The sequence below is a fragment of the Asparagus officinalis genome, chromosome 5 (assembly GCF_001876935.1).
Source record: "Asparagus officinalis chromosome 5, Aspof.V1, whole genome shotgun sequence".
Lineage (NCBI taxonomy): Eukaryota > Viridiplantae > Streptophyta > Magnoliopsida > Asparagales > Asparagaceae > Asparagus > Asparagus officinalis.
The window spans coordinates 119,740,296-119,756,289 of NC_033798.1; the positions used below are offsets into that span (position 1 = coordinate 119,740,296).

The following is a 15,994-nucleotide window of genomic DNA, read 5'->3' on the forward strand; positions in this document are numbered from 1 at the left end:
AGTGCTAATAACATAGTTCTGGGGTATAGGCAGCCACACCTTAACAGTACACAGTGTATTAATGTGTATCTGCAAAACCCATCTAACTATCAACCGTAGTAATGCTTGCAATGAAAAACTAGTTTCATCAAACTTAGTAGGCTTGATATTTCTCGTCTGTACTCTGTAATATGCATTCACTACATGTTGGAACTCGTTATGATATGATGGAGCAAAGGAATGGACCCGCCTATATGCCACTGGTGCATGATACCTCATACATCACTCTCTCTCCAATAACATGTCTTATTATGAAGCTTTAAATCTGCCCCTGTTTGATTAACTGATAAAGGCGCATTGATGTCTACAATATCCATGTTCAACTCGAGATACCATAATATATCATGTAAATTACTTCCCATATTAGTTCAGAAGGGTTCTTCATATTTGTATCATTAGAAATTGAAAATGCCTACCGTTGGTGTTGGGATTAGTTGGACCGATCATCACTATACTCATTACTTATTTGGTCGTTCATACTTGTGTTTTAATTGCTTGGATAATTGGCCATGTAGTTAAATATTGAATCGTTAATCCCTTATAACGCTTTTCGTCAATTGACATAACAGGGTCCACTGGCGTTGCACTAAAACGTCTTGATCGTTTGATATAACTGATTTCTTTCTATGCGTAATATCTTGGATTTCTTTCTATGCATAATATATTGCATTTCGCACTTTGTTCCCTAAATTATTAACTTGCAATATATTGAGCAAGTTGTATTGTTTAAATACAATAACATGCAACTCAAATTCACAGAAAAGCTTTAAAGGTGATAAGCATTTCAGTTAGTGTGTGGTTACATAAACGGGTCGTCCAAGCAATTAAAGAAAAATTCCTCAAGGACCAAAAATATTGGACCAATAGGGGGAACACCTCACTTGTCCCCCTTATTGGTCCCATATTTTGGGTTCCTGTAGCAAAGCTCGCAATTAAAATAGGTATGAATGTCCAGTTAAGTAGTATATACATTGACCAACGAGGCAATTAATACCTCTGTGTTGATATTCATCTGACTGTTGTTAATGCTTTTCATGTTGATACTGATCCGGTTTCAACATTGGATTTGAACCCATTTATTTAAGCCCTATTTCGAGTCTATTTATGATGGGCTGTTTGCAGCGAACTCATGTAGGATTTAAGCATCCTGGGCTTTAGAGTCGATTTCTGCAGGCATGATAATAATTTGTCTCCTAGAGCAATAGTTGCTTGTTAAACTGGAAACTTTAGAACATGCATAATATGCATATTGACCATTAACCGACATCACGTTTATTATTAACTATTATTTATTGTATTTGGCCCTAAACACCGTTTAAATTGGTGGCCATCTTGAGAAACCAAATTTCTGCGCGGGAAATGCCGTTTCACCCGTCAATTTTTTTTTATCCATTGCCCAATTAGAGGATGATATTCTATTTCTGTCCTCTAGCCTTAATTTTCTCTTATGGTGTGTTTGGGAGTTTACTTTTAGGGAAGGGAAGAAAGGGGAAGGAAGGAGAAAAATTCCCCTTCCTTCCCTTCCCCTCCATTACACCTCAATTTGGGGTGTAAGAATTTGGGTCAAATTTCCCCTTCATTCCCCTCCTCTAACCTCCTAAATAAAACTCTCAAACAAGGTTAAAAGGAAATTTCCATTCTCTTCCCCTCTCTACCCTCCATCCAAACAGGCCATTAGTATCGACCATCTCCTGATCAAGATCGATGTTATCAACAATATTTTTGTCGAAATAGCTAATTTTACAGATGCATTTTGGTTCTCCTCTAGAATCATTCTTGAATTATTATGATTCAAATTCCTTTTGAGCGTCAGAAAGGTCATTGGAAGTTTCTCACTGTAGATTCCGTCAACCGAAATTATACAGTTGAAGTTTCTTTTTATGAATATGACGTGTGAAGAGGGGCCCACCCACGTGCTGGCTCCTTCCGCGTGAATAGGGAAGTCAATTTTTGCCTATACCCATTTACCCACCTAGCCCGCCCATTACTTGACCCTCCCAAAACCCACCCATTTAGTTAAATGGGTCTAATCGGGCGGGTTTATTTTAAATTATACTAAATGGGCACTAAATGGGCGGTGTTTATTAACCCGTTTACCCGCCCGCTCCTATTACCAAAACAAAAACCCTAAATCCCGACCCTAATTCCTCTCTGAGCTCTTCTTTTCTCTCGAACCCCGACATCAATTCCTCCTCCTCCGCCTCAATCCCGACCCCAATTCCTCCTCCTCCGCCTCCTCCACCGCCGCCTCAACCGCCTCTCGAAGCTAGAGCCTCCTCCGCCTCCTCCTCCGCCGTCTCCTCCGCCGCCTCAACCGCCTCTCGAAGCTAGAGCCTCCTCCGCCGCCTCAACCGCGAAGCCAGAGCCTCCTCTGTCGCCTCAACCGGGAAACCCTAGTCTTTCTTCGATATTCGCGATGGCGCACGCGTTAGCAGCTCAGGTGAGTGAAGATTCGTTAACTGATTCTTGTTCTTTGATTGATTTCGTTCGTTGTAATGGTGGGAATGGGGATTTTTGCAGACTTCGATCAGTGTTCCGATTGGAGGCGACTCGTTCGTTGTAATGGTGGGAATGAGGATTTTTGCAGACTTCGATCAGTGTTCCGATTGGAGGCGACTCGTCTCCTGGGAGGTCACGAGTGAAGGTATGATACTGTACGAAATTGCTTCTTTTTGCTGTAAAACTTCTGTTTTAGTGTATAAAAGTGAAATTTGTGCTTATGAGAAGAAAAGTTTTTAACTTTTTATTTACGCTAAAGTTAAGGTTTAGTGTATAAAGGTTTTAGCATATTCTCTTCATGTTTTTGAAGTTTGTAATTGTATGTGCTGAGAGTATTGATGAAGAAGAGAACGAAGGATGAGAATATGGTGGGTTGGCTTTTATAGAGGTTTTTCTTAGACATCTTGGACTTGTCTTTATTTTGACTTCTCTGCATAGGTTATTATATAAGTAGCCAATTCTATAGAGTTTTCTTGCCTTTTTTTCATTTTTTAAATATAAAAATGACCTTATTGCTGACAGTTTATAGTTAAAGATGTGACTGTGTTTTTCGTTTTCTTTGTTGGTAGCTTTCTTTTATTCTTATCTCTAAGATATTTTCTACTGATTTGGATTTTTTCTCCATCTCAGAGATATCGTTTAAATCATTTGAAGATATCTTCTTTTGTAAGTATCTCACAATTTTAGTTATATATCATACTTATGATAGGGCAATATGCCCTATTTTCCATCAAAAAAAATATAGCTGAGAGAAAGTTATCCGCAATTGATCCTACTTTCACATCTAGATTTATAATAATGACCATTTAAATCAGATCAGATGTTGATGGAGTTTGAATAACCACCCATTTATTTAAACCTATATTACACAAATTTGGTGGTTTTCAGAACTAGAATTTTCCTTGGAACTCTCTTAAATTATATACTACTTGCTTATCTGTGTGGTTTTGAATACAATGGAGTAACACGTGCTTATTATTGGCTACTTTGTACATTTATGATGTTGTCTAAGTCTGCTAACAACCTCTTGACACCTCTCAATAGATATTTGTCTCTAAAGTAGATGTAAACTATATAGCACAAAGTAGATAGCCTTAATTAGCTTTCTTGCACAAGAGTGCAACAGATATTCGAAATGAGACAAATAGTAAATAAGTCTGCTAGCGAGCAACATTATTCTTGAAGTCTCATGGCACCAAAGTAGTGAGGTGAGTTAAATTAATCTCAGGATAAAACTAGTCCCTAATTTAAACATAGCCATAAAGTTTAATGATCATGTGATTTTCCCATTTAGGTAAAGATTAACCTGTCAATTATATTTAATTCATTCATGATATGATAATGCCCTATCCCCTTTTGATCACTGATAAAAAAAAATATTGCATGCATTCAGCATCTTATTAGATCACTATAAGTACATGGTAATAGTTAATGTCTTATCTTTCACTCTCAATCCTCAATATGAGTATAAATTTTCGGAAATTAGTTGAACATAATAATAGTACAAATGCCAAGAAGATAAATTTTGCCTTCACCTAAAATGAAAAAAAAAATTGCAAGAGTAAAATGTTTGTGTACGAAGCATAGGAAAAAAATAAATCTATTATTGATTAAATGGGCCTTCCTGCATATACCCAATAGTAAAAGTCAGTTGTCACTCGTGGCAGATAGGTACGTAAGCTAGAGCTAAGCTAATTAACTTGGAATTTGCAAAAAAGACCACTTAAGACACCGTAGTTTGGGCTTCAAACCAAATAAGCCCTCGTTCATTAGAGCCTAATTTCCGCACGCATTTATAAATACTTAATTTTCTAGACTAAAATTTGGAATTTTTTTTATGGAATTTTTGTGCATCCCTCACTATACTTTTGTGTTGCATATTACTCCTGACTTTTCATACTTAGCCCTCCGAATCTTTAAAGTTAACGTCAAAAATATTACTATACATCTCTAGTTTTCTGTTATACATTTCTTGTTGTTCCATGTACCTTCTCTTTAACAATAAACTTTTCATGTATTGGAACTGTAAAAAAACTTTCATGATTTATCAAATTCTGTAGAAAATACTTCTATATCGTCACATATACTTGTTGAGGGTCATTGAATCTAAGAAAGCGCAAATAACTTTTAACAAATATTTTTGCAGTTGTTCCAGGTGGAGGGGAGCAGTAATAATATTGATTTAAAAGAGCTTGCGTTTTCCTATTGGTTGTTTGCCTGGACTCATTTTTGTGGGTTTACTGGGGTTACATTTGTTGGTGTGCATGTTGTCTGGGGTTGAGTAGGGAAGTCAATTTTTGCCCATACCCATTTACCCACCTAGCCCGCCCATTACTTGGCCCGCCCAAAACCCACCCATTTAGTTAAATGGGTCTAATCGGGCGGGTTTATTTTAAATTATACTAAATGGGCACTAAATGGGCGGTGTTTATTAACCCGTTTGCCCGCCCGCTCATATTACCAAAACAAAAACCCTAAATCCCGACCCTAATTCCTCTCTGAGCTCTTCTTTTCTCGCGAAGCCCGACATCAATTCCTCCTCCTCCGCCTCAATCCCGACCCCAATTCCTCCTCCTCCGCCTCCTCCACCGCCGCCTCAACCGCCTCTCGAAGCTAGAGCCTCCTCCGCCTCCTCCTCCGCCGTCTCCTCCGCCGCCTCAACCGCCTCTCGAAGCTAGAGCCTCCTCCGCCTCCTCCTCCGCCGTCTCCTCCGCCGCCTCAACCGCCTCTCGAAGCTAGAGCCTCCTCCGCCGCCTCAACCGCGAAGCCAGAGCCTCCTCTGCCGCCTCAACCGGGAAACCCTAGTCTTTCTTCGATATTCGCGATGGCGCACGCGTTAGCAGCTCAGGTGAGTGAAGATTCGTTAACTGATTCTTGTTCTTTGATTGATTTCGTTCGTTGTAATGGTGGGAATGGGGATTTTTGCAGACTTCGATCAGTGTTCCGATTGGAGGCGACTCGTCTCCTGGGAGGTCACGAGTGAAGGTATGATACTGTACGAAATTGCTTCTTTTTGCTGTAAAACTTCTGTTTTAGTGTATAAAAGTGAAATTTGTGCTTATGAGAAGAAAAGTTTTTGACTTTTTATTTACGCTAAAGGTTAAGGTTTAGTGTATAAAGGTTTTAGCATATTCTCTTCATGTTTTTGAAGTTTGTAATTGTATGTGCTGAGAGTATTGATGAAGAAGAGAACGAAGGATGAGAATATGGTGGGTTGGCTTTTATAGAGGTTTTTCTTAGACATCTTGGACTTGTCTTTATTTTGACTTCTCTGCATAGGTTATTATATAAGTAGCCAATTCTATAGAGTTTTCTTGCCTTTTTTTCATTTTTTTAAATATAAAAATGACCTTATTGCTGACAGTTTATAGTTAAAGATGTGACTGTGTTTTTCGTTTTCTTTGTTGGTAGCTTTCTTTTATTCTTATCTCTAAGATATTTTCTACTGATTTGGATTTTTTCTCCATCTCAGAGATATCGTTTAAATCATTTGAAGATATCTTCTTTTGTAAGTATCTCACAATTTTAGTTATATATCATACTTATGATAGGGCAATATGCCCTATTTTCCATCAAAAAAAATATAGCTGAGAGAAAGTTATCCGCAATTGATCCTACTTTCACATCTAGATTTATAATAATGACCATTTAAATCAGATCAGATGTTGATGGAGTTTGAATAACCACCCATTTATTTAAACCTATATTACACAAATTTGGTGGTTTTCAGAACTAGAATTTTCCTTGGAACTCTCTTAAATTATATACTACTTGCTTATCTGTGTGGTTTTGAATACAATGGAGTAACACGTGCTTATTATTGGCTACTTTGTACATTTATGATGTTGTCTAAGTCTGCTAACAACCTCTTGACACCTCTCAATAGATATTTGTCTCTAAAGTAGATGTAAACTATATAGCACAAAGTAGATAGCCTTAATTAGCTTTCTTGCACAAGAGTGCAACAGATATTCGAAATGAGACAAATAGTAAATAAGTCTGCTAGCGAGCAACATTATTCTTGAAGTCTCATGGCACCAAAGTAGTGAGGTAGACAGCGGTTTATAATTTTACATTCTAATGCATTTTTATAGGTTGAGTGTTCTTTACGGGTTATTAGATTTCATTTGATTTGGTATTTACATTGATTGGCTTCAAAATTTGCTGAAATAGTGTACTGCTGTCATGTGAGCTTGTTAAATCCTTGTCAGTGTTGATACTCTCCTTTCACATTGATATTGATTTTCTTTTTCTCGATTAAATTCATCTGATGTATTTAACTTCACACCCAGAAAGTATATACACATTCCAAGTTCATCTTTCATCTTCTTGTAGAACCCTTGAATGAGATCTTCGTTGTTTCTTCTACTACTACGTAGTATGGAATGCATAAAAAACCGATATCTTATCTTTGGAGGAAATTGTCAGTGCAACTCCAAGGATTGGAATTACCTTTTTATTACTTTCAATTCAGGGTTGGATTACGTTGTGAGAATGGACCCATGTGTATCTGCATGGTCTGAATACAATAGAGGAACATGTGCTTATAATTGGCTCTACTTTGTTCGTTTATTTAAGAGTGCTAATAAACACTTTACACTTGTCGACAAATGTTTGTCACCAAATTACATGTGAACAATCTAGGCCAAAGTAGATAATGTTAGTTTGCAGTAGACAGAGGGTAAACGAGACTGCTAGCTAGCAACATATTCCTTAAAGTCTCTTGTAGCAAAATTTCAAAATTACGGTGAGAACAGTTTTGCATTCTAGAGCATGTGTTTGCGGGCGTAGTATCAATTTAACTATTGAAATCTGAACTATTTAGTGCAGCGGTACCTTTTCTGAATCCATTTTAAAATTGTATCTGATACGATTTGAATCTCCATCTTAATGTGTTTTGCGTAATACCAAAATTTCGATATTGTGGGAAGACTGAGGATTATGTTTCCATATTCTTAATGGTTATGGTTGGTGTGCAAACATGGTTGATAGAAAATGTGCAATTAATAGTTGTATTTTCGTATTTGGTTGTTTTGTTACAACTCTAGTATATTTTTAGAGTCTATTCACCTGTGATATGGATTGCTTCTCTGTTTGGTTTGAATACAGTACAGGAACATGTGCTTATAGTTGGCTATTTAATTTTTTTAGTTAAAAGAGTTCCATGTATCTAAGCACAAAGTAGATGAGATTAATTTCATTGTACAAGAGTGTAACAAGTGCTCAAATTTAGACAAATAGTAAATGAGAATGCCAGTCAGCAGCGTATTCCTCAAACTCTCTCATATTGCCAAAATTCAATTTACAATAAGGATTGTCGGTTATAATTTTATATTCTAGAATATCTTTGCAGACCGAACATCCTTTTCATACATTGAAACCTTAACTATTTACATATCATTGTCTTTTTCTAAATCTGCTTAAGTTGTGAATGAATGAAAGACATGCTGAAGGAGAAGTAACTTTCCATGGCTGCTAAAGTTGGGTGCATCTGTTTCATGTATTGTGGCACAAGATGAAATTTGCAGTTGCTTGTTATAGAAAAGAGAAACATAATAAAATTATTCATGGTTTTATGCTCTGCTTTTATACAAAGATATTTATCCTTAACATAATTGAGCTGATTTTATATTCTAAAATATCTTTGCAGACCGAACATCCTTTTCATACATTGAAACCTTAACTATTTACATATCATTGTCTTTTTCTAAATCTGCTTAAGTTGTGAATGAATGAAAGACATGCTGAAGGAGAAGTAACTTTCCATGGCTGATAAAGTTGGGTGCATCTGTTTCATGTATTATGGCACAGGATGAAATTTGCAGTTGCTTGTTATAGAAAAGAGAAACATAATAAAATTATTCATGGTTTTATGCTCTGCTTTTATACAAAGATATTTATCCTTAACATAATTGAGCTGGTTGTTTGCTTGTTTCTTTCAGGGTGCATGAGGTGTTACAATCAAGAAAACTAATCTTGCTTTGATCTTCGGCATTTATGATGAGCCAATGACTCTTGGGCAGTGCAATATGATTGTTGAGAGGCTTGGTGATTATCTCAATGAATAGGGATTTTAGGTTTGTTGTGTTTCCTTTTTCTATTTGGGTTTGGTGTGGTCCCTCGCATTGCAATGCTTGAAATGAATAATTGTCAGTTCAACAATTATGTGGACTCTCGTGAGGGGTTTGATGTTTGGTTAATGTGTTTGTTATGATCCCTATCCCATCAAAATTCTGTCTGTATTTTTCCTTTGATTGGGGTTATTGTGGCATTTTAAGGCGAGTTGTGATACTTATTCATAAGACAGGTTTGCATGTTCGAAAAAGTTGTGCTCTATTTGAATTCTATTTGAATTTCTTTTTGATGTGGCATAAGTGGCTTCTTGTGGCATTGGTTATCGTAATAAACAATGTATATCATTTTGCAAGTGATGTATTCTTTGAGTTATTTGCGCTTGGCATAATAAAAAGAAAAAAAATACATGATTGGTAATTTTAATGCTATCTTGTTCAATATGTTCATGCTATTCCTGAATGGGTTATGTACATGCCTATGCATATTTTGATAATTCAAAAAGTTTACAAAAAGCCCCTAATAGTTTACAAAAAAACCCCTAAAAGTTTACAAAAAACATCCTAAAAGCATTATACATATATAGCTACTATAATTAAATGGGCAAATGGGCGGCCCGTTTATTAAATGGGCGGGTAAAAACCCGTCCATTTAGAAAATATTAAATGGGCCATAAATGGGTAAATGGGCAAAACATGCCCGCCCATTTATGACCCGCCCGTTTAATGCCCAAACCCACCCGTTTAACACCCCTATGTCATGACTAGTGTTTACGGCTTCCTCAGAAAACTTTCATGTCCTTTAGTTTCAATTATTGGTTCTTTCTTGATGAACTGTGATAGTTTTTTTCTTTGCCTCTTTATGCCAGCAGATACTGAATAATTTACTTGTTTTTAGTTCTAAATTTTTATTGTTATCCTTGTATTTTTCATTTAAATCTTCGCTTGGGGTACCTTTACCAGGATTTTGGAGTTTTTTTTTGTCAGGTTACACAGACAAGTCTAATGACAGGCCTATTAAAATCTCTAAAGAGCATATGAAGTTTGAATGCAGAGATCGGGTTGATGGAGGAATTATGCGTAATGTTGTGCGATGGAGCATACAGAACCTCTTGTAAATAATTTATGTAAAAGTTTGTAAACAATTTATGTATCTCTCTATTATTTTGGCGAATGTATTATTTGAATATAATTGGATTTGATATTAGAATATAATTAGATTGTGTTGGATATGAATATAATTTGTTGTTGTTCACATGCACTCAAAAGAGATTCTGCAAAAAAAAAAAAACTACTGTAGCATAGCATCCTAGACGGAAATTCCGTCTAGGATGCTCAAATTCTGTCTAGGATACTTGTTTTTTTGAAAAAAAAAATTAAAAAACACTCTAGACGGAAATTCCGTCTAGGATGAGTATCCTAGACGAAAATTTCCGTCTAGGATACCATCCTAGACGGAAATTTTTTCCGTCTAGGATGAAGTATTCTAGACGGAATTTCCGTCTAGAATAATCCGTCTAGGATGTATTCTAGATGGTTTTGAGTTCCGTCTAGAATAATCCGTCTAGGATGTATTCTAGACGGAATTTCCGTCTAGAATACTACATCCTAGACGGAAACATACTAGACGCGTATTTTAGACGGAATTCCGTCTAGGTTACTCATCCTAGACGGAATACTGGGTATCCTAGACGGAATTTTCCGTCTAGGATGCCTCATTATTTAGTAGTGATATTTTAAAAATAAAAAAAAGAACAGATTCGTCCCTTGAGAAAAAGAGGGTCTGAATCCCATTGTTAGAAATCCAGGATCTTAAGACAGATCCAACGTAAGCTTAGCTTCCTATATTAATCACCAACAACACAATTCACTGAAATCACATAAAATCTACATAAGAACATGTAAAGCAAGAAAATCACCGAATCACGCATATTTTACGTACCCATAAAACAACAAAAACACAAAACCAATTTTTCAGCAAACGGAAAATTTCACATTAATAACCTAATTACTATTAATTAAACATTCTTTCTTCAAGACACTATAAGTTTGCTTCTATTACAAATACTAAAATTAAAAAGCCACAAACATGCAAAATAATAATAATAGCAATGATAAACATCATTAGCATCTTAGTTTGGATCTCCCTTGAGCTACAAAATGTACGTAAATAACACCTAAACCAAGCAATAAGACGACGACAATCACCATATATAAGAATGTCGTTTTACAATCTAAATGAACATTCATATGTGTATGTTTTGTGCCTTTATAATAACAACAAAAACCTTTCCTCCCCCTGAGAAAATTACCCAATCAATGATATATATATATCAACCTAAAAACACCAACTTGTTGTAAAACTAATGAAGTAGAGTAGAGAAAAGGTAGACGAGAAGTAGAGAGAAATTTTATTTATTTCATTCGTTCTTCATTGCTCTATCAAAGTGATGTAGGAATACCTCTATTTATATACAAACTAAGATGATGATACAAGAATCATATTAATTACTCAGTCATGAACTTAGTCTTTCAAGAACATGCATTGTGTTATTCTAGAAAAAAGATTAATTAATGTACTAGGGGAATATCAATTCATTAGAAAACTAAATGGACATCCACATTATTTCATAACACAACTATAGATAATCTTAAACATATACGAGAGAAGGTTTTCTCACATACAACGACGTAGCTAAATAGTCGAGTATGGCTAAAAGAGATTTTTCCTCTCTTTTTATTCGCTCGGTTGGCATTCAGCCATTCAATTCAAGTCCCTTGCACATCTAGTAATAACGCTGCATTGACGTCGATAAGGATTAACCTGATTAGCATCTGCACAACCGTAGTAAGACGCTCCTGCTACGCCGCAGGGCGCTGTACTCCTCCTGAGCGCATTGTAGCTTATGTGCGTACTCCCTTCCTCAAGAACTCGTCGACCAATCTCCGATTCCAAGCTCGACGGCTCGTCGATGCATTCTCCGCTGGCGCAGCCGTCGGTGACGATGAAATGTTGGGAGACGTTGTCTGCGGTGGCTGAATGGACCGCGAAGCCCGTGAGGAGGAGGAGGGGGATTAGTGTTGTTAGACGTATCGGTGCCATTTTTGTTTTGTTCTTCTTTGTTTTTTTGGAGTTTTAATTAATTTAGTTCGTCTGGATTTGGGAGTTTAATTAGTTAATTAGGGTTAGTTTATAACTTTCTATTTTGAGCGGGGATTTGGACCGGGTCTTGATGCTGGTTTGTTGGTGGGAGAGTTGTTTTATTTGTTACGGGCCTAACGAAATTTAGGATATACTAATTTTTTTTAGTGGTATAAGATAATTTGAGTCGATTATTATTGTGAACCTTTACACAAATTAAGGATGTGCTAAACGGACTGATGGACTTACCAGTCTTGATCGTTACAAAGGACGATGCTACCACATCGAGCCCGTTATTGGGGAAGCAGAGCAATTTATTGCTTATGTAGCTTATCCTTTAGACCTTTTTGAAGAAGGTTCTGTTACTAACATGTTTACTTCCATTGTGGGTAATGTATTTGGTTTCAAAGCCCTACGAGCTCTACGTTTGGAGGATCTGCGAATTCCCCCTGCTTATTCCAAAACTTTCCAAGGCCCGCCTCATGGTATCCAAGTTGAAAGAGATAAATTGAACAAGTATGGTCGTCCCCTATTGGGATGTACTATTAAACCAAAATTGGGATTATCCGCAAAAAACTACGGTACTAACATGTTTACTTCCATTGTTGGTAATGTATTTGGTTTCAAAGCCCTATGAGCTCTACGGTTGGAGGATCTGCGATTTCCCCTGCTTATTCTAAAACTTTCCAAGGCCCACCTCATGGTATCCAAGTTGAAAGAGATAAATTGAACAAGTATGGTCGTCCCCTATTAGAATGTATTTTATTAAACCATGATCAAGCTAACTAAAATGGAGATGCCTCTTCTCCTAGTATTTGTTGTGATACACTTAGAAGCAAAGAACTGTGGGCATTAATAAATTGGATGGCAATTTCTTTCAATTTTAATTTTTTTTTTCATGTGGCTTCTCATCCGTTACTTGTTAAATTGAGTTAAATTAGATCCAAAGGTGATTATTTACAGCATGATTTTATATTCCCTTTTCTTTTATTTGTCAACAAAATTCGAGGATCGAAGCTAGTTTGGTTTGAAATATTAGCCCAAAATAGAGGGGACATTAATAAAGGCTGGCTGTTTCGAGCCCAATTAAACAGAACTAGATTCGGCCCGTAAAACCCCATGGGCCAGACCATAATTCTACGGACCTGGGTTTTCGTGGACTTGATCATCCGGTCACTCGCATCGAATGGTCGAGAACATCACCGAAACTTCCAAAGAGCTTTAGACCTTACCTCGCCGCCTATGAGATACTATTCTAAAAGTGCTATGGTTTTAGAAGGAGAATTGAATTAGTGCTTGAACCAATGCAAGCAGCACCCCAACACACACGCAAAAGTTTTATGAATTTTCTTTGAAGCAACTAGGATTTCTTGTGACGCGAGGAAGGAAAGATCAAAGATGAAAGAGTTTTGACTCGTCCACTCCTGTTTATTAAAAATATCAGCCCAAAAGGTCTGAATTATACGGGGAACAAAAAAGAAAAACAGAACTTCATTGGATTAAAAATTTAAAACTACAATTTATCCAAAACAAAAAACTAAAATGCTTTTAATACCCTTTTCCTTTAATATAATCACCTACTTTATATATCTCACAAATATCTCCCCAAACGGTCGCTCAATACTAATAGCACTCACCACTCACCATGAATATGTAGCAAAATTCAAAATGTTCGTTATCTTGATGTTGCGCTTTCATTAAAACGCGTACAAAAAAAATTAATTATTTTCCTTATTTTTTTTTCACCCACAGAACCGCAAAAAGTAGCAAACCGCAGGCGTAAAAGCTAACTCACGGCCCACGAGTCCCATCACAACTTGAAAAATAATTTGGAAGTTCTAATTTAGGAGGCGATGCTTTTAGTCATAGTAATTTCCTAAATGCAGCAACGTTAAGCCACTTGCAACATATTTGTTACTAAAAAGAAAAATGATACTGGCCTAATTTTCTGACCATCATTAAATTGAAGAGGGCTTTAAGGTAGGAGGGATTGGAGCACACAATTTAAAGCGTGCCAATTTAAGGTCGGTAGCCTATTCAAGATAACCCCAAACTTTAAAAAGTAGGGTTCCTCGCACGTGCCAACAATTTGTCGTCTCGTGCATATTTTTTTTCTAGGGAAAAACGGGTCGTCAGCCTTCCGCTCAATACGACAACTCTTATTCGTGAACTAGGTGTACTAACATTACGGATTATAATAGAGTAGATGTGCGATATGTCGGTACCGCACTAACCAAGAGAATTACCCGATTATTTTCATGGGGGAACACATAATAGAGGTCGAGATGATGACAATATATATGTTAATAATATCTAGAGTGATTAAATTGGCATGTTGTAGTTTGGATGGTGACAAGTGCCAGCGAGCATCCTATGGGAACTACGTACATCAAATTTTTCGTCCAAGCTCAAACCTGGAAGTTTCTTTGAAAAGCTCCTAAGGAGGTTCCTAAAAGTGACGTGGCAAGAAAAAACTCCTAACATGTTCCAACAAGTTCTCAATGGGGCTCGTAAGTCCTAGTTGACGGTGCGGTCCACTATACAAATTTGTGAAGCACTTGGGAGCTCCTAAGGGGTGGGGGCTCACTAAAAAATATTTTTTATTAGATTTATTGTTTTAAAATATATTTATAAAATGTTAGAGGTAGAAGAATTTTTTTATTAGATTTATTGTTTTAAAATATATTTATAAAATGTTAGAGGTAGAAGAATGGATTTTTTAAATAATATTTAAGCTTTTAAAATATATTTATAAAATGTTAGAGGTAGAAGAATGGATTTTTTAAATAATATTTAAGCTCTTAACTAAGAGTTTGTTGGAATATTTCTTCTGATAGGAAGCTCCTAAGTGGGCCCATGCTTAAGAGCACTCCAACAAGAGTTCCCTATTATTTAGGAGATTGTTGTACGTACTTGCTCTTGGAGCATGCTGGGCCCTCTGGCGTTCTCAGTCAAATTATATTTGAAATAAATCATGACACCTTTACTAGATTGTGTGAACAAAAGTTCCAAATTATTCATCATAAAACATGGTGAAAACGCACGCGCACGTCTCAAATTTAATTTCTGATCCCCAGCGGAGAGAACTTGCTTTCCCTCGCGGCTCAAATCCGCAATCCATCTCAGCCTCAGAATTAAAGTCCTGTACGCATCTGAAACGAACGTAACAATCAGTTCACACATATTGGGCCCCATATACACAGGGTCGGGGGAGGGTTCATAAGGTCAAAGGACAAGTGTTCCCCTTGAACTCCCCTAAAACTCTCGAGCTCATCACAGACGCGTGTCGTCTACCACCAACATTAAGTTTGAATTTAATTCTTTGCTCCTCGAGCTCACCTGTACAGATAAGGACAAAACAAAAAAACTTCATTAGAAAACATCCAAACATTTTAAAGTTCTATTCGATTTGATTTAGTTAGATTGGCACCCCCGACTTCGTAGGCGCGTTAGAACACCGCACTTCAGGAAATTGTCTTTTAAGGACTAAGACCGCACAAATTGACACCTCAATAGCCTAAAGAAGAATTCTAATGACTAATACAATTAATTTTTCTCTTTATATCTATAATTCAAGTGCTATCTGACTTCATAACCCTGTTAAAATTCTACACCGGAGGAGATTTTATTAAAAAGACTTGAGACTCCCAAATTGACCCTTCGCTTTGGCCCAAAAAAAAAAACAAAAAAACAAAAGACCAAGTCACATTGCAATCCACAGTTAAGCTTCTCCAGGTTCCGCAGCAATTAAACAAATAAAAAGAAATTCTATAAGTAATATAGTACTCCTATTAATATTATTTTGACGTGTTACCATCAGAATGACAAAATCAATATTGCTAGTATGTACCTACAAATATTACTCTTTTATATATATATATAAAGAACAAACTCCTCAAATAATATACAATCAAAGAACACAATAAAAACATCCAAATCTAATAAAAATTCTCACATGTCACCACAATCATATCGACCAACTTATTACCAACAAGATGTCTGTAATCTAATCTAATCCCCTAAAAAAGAACCCAAATCACATAATAATAACAATAATAAATTAAAAGGGGGAAAAAACCCTCAAAACATTCATTCTCAAATCCAATCCCCTCCACACCGAACGACCAAATTCAACCAACAACAACACGAGCCAAGACCAACGCGACAATCGCGAAGCTCGCTCTTGAAACCGTAAAACCCCTTGACGACGACTTTGCCGGCGGCGACACCTCCGGCGCACTTC

General features: G+C 36.5%; 1 long non-coding RNA gene across 2 annotated transcripts; it reads left to right on the forward strand.

Annotated features, from left to right (window-relative positions):
* On the forward strand, positions 7-8,885 carry LOC109840948. Of its 2 annotated transcripts, none has more exons than XR_002247099.1 (3): positions 7-2,479; positions 2,560-2,683; positions 8,481-8,885. It is a non-coding gene; the product is annotated as an uncharacterized LOC109840948 (long non-coding RNA). The 2 variants fall into 2 exon arrangements; XR_002247098.1 differs by lacking the exons at positions 7-2,479; positions 2,560-2,683 and adding exons at positions 4,999-5,386; positions 5,467-5,523.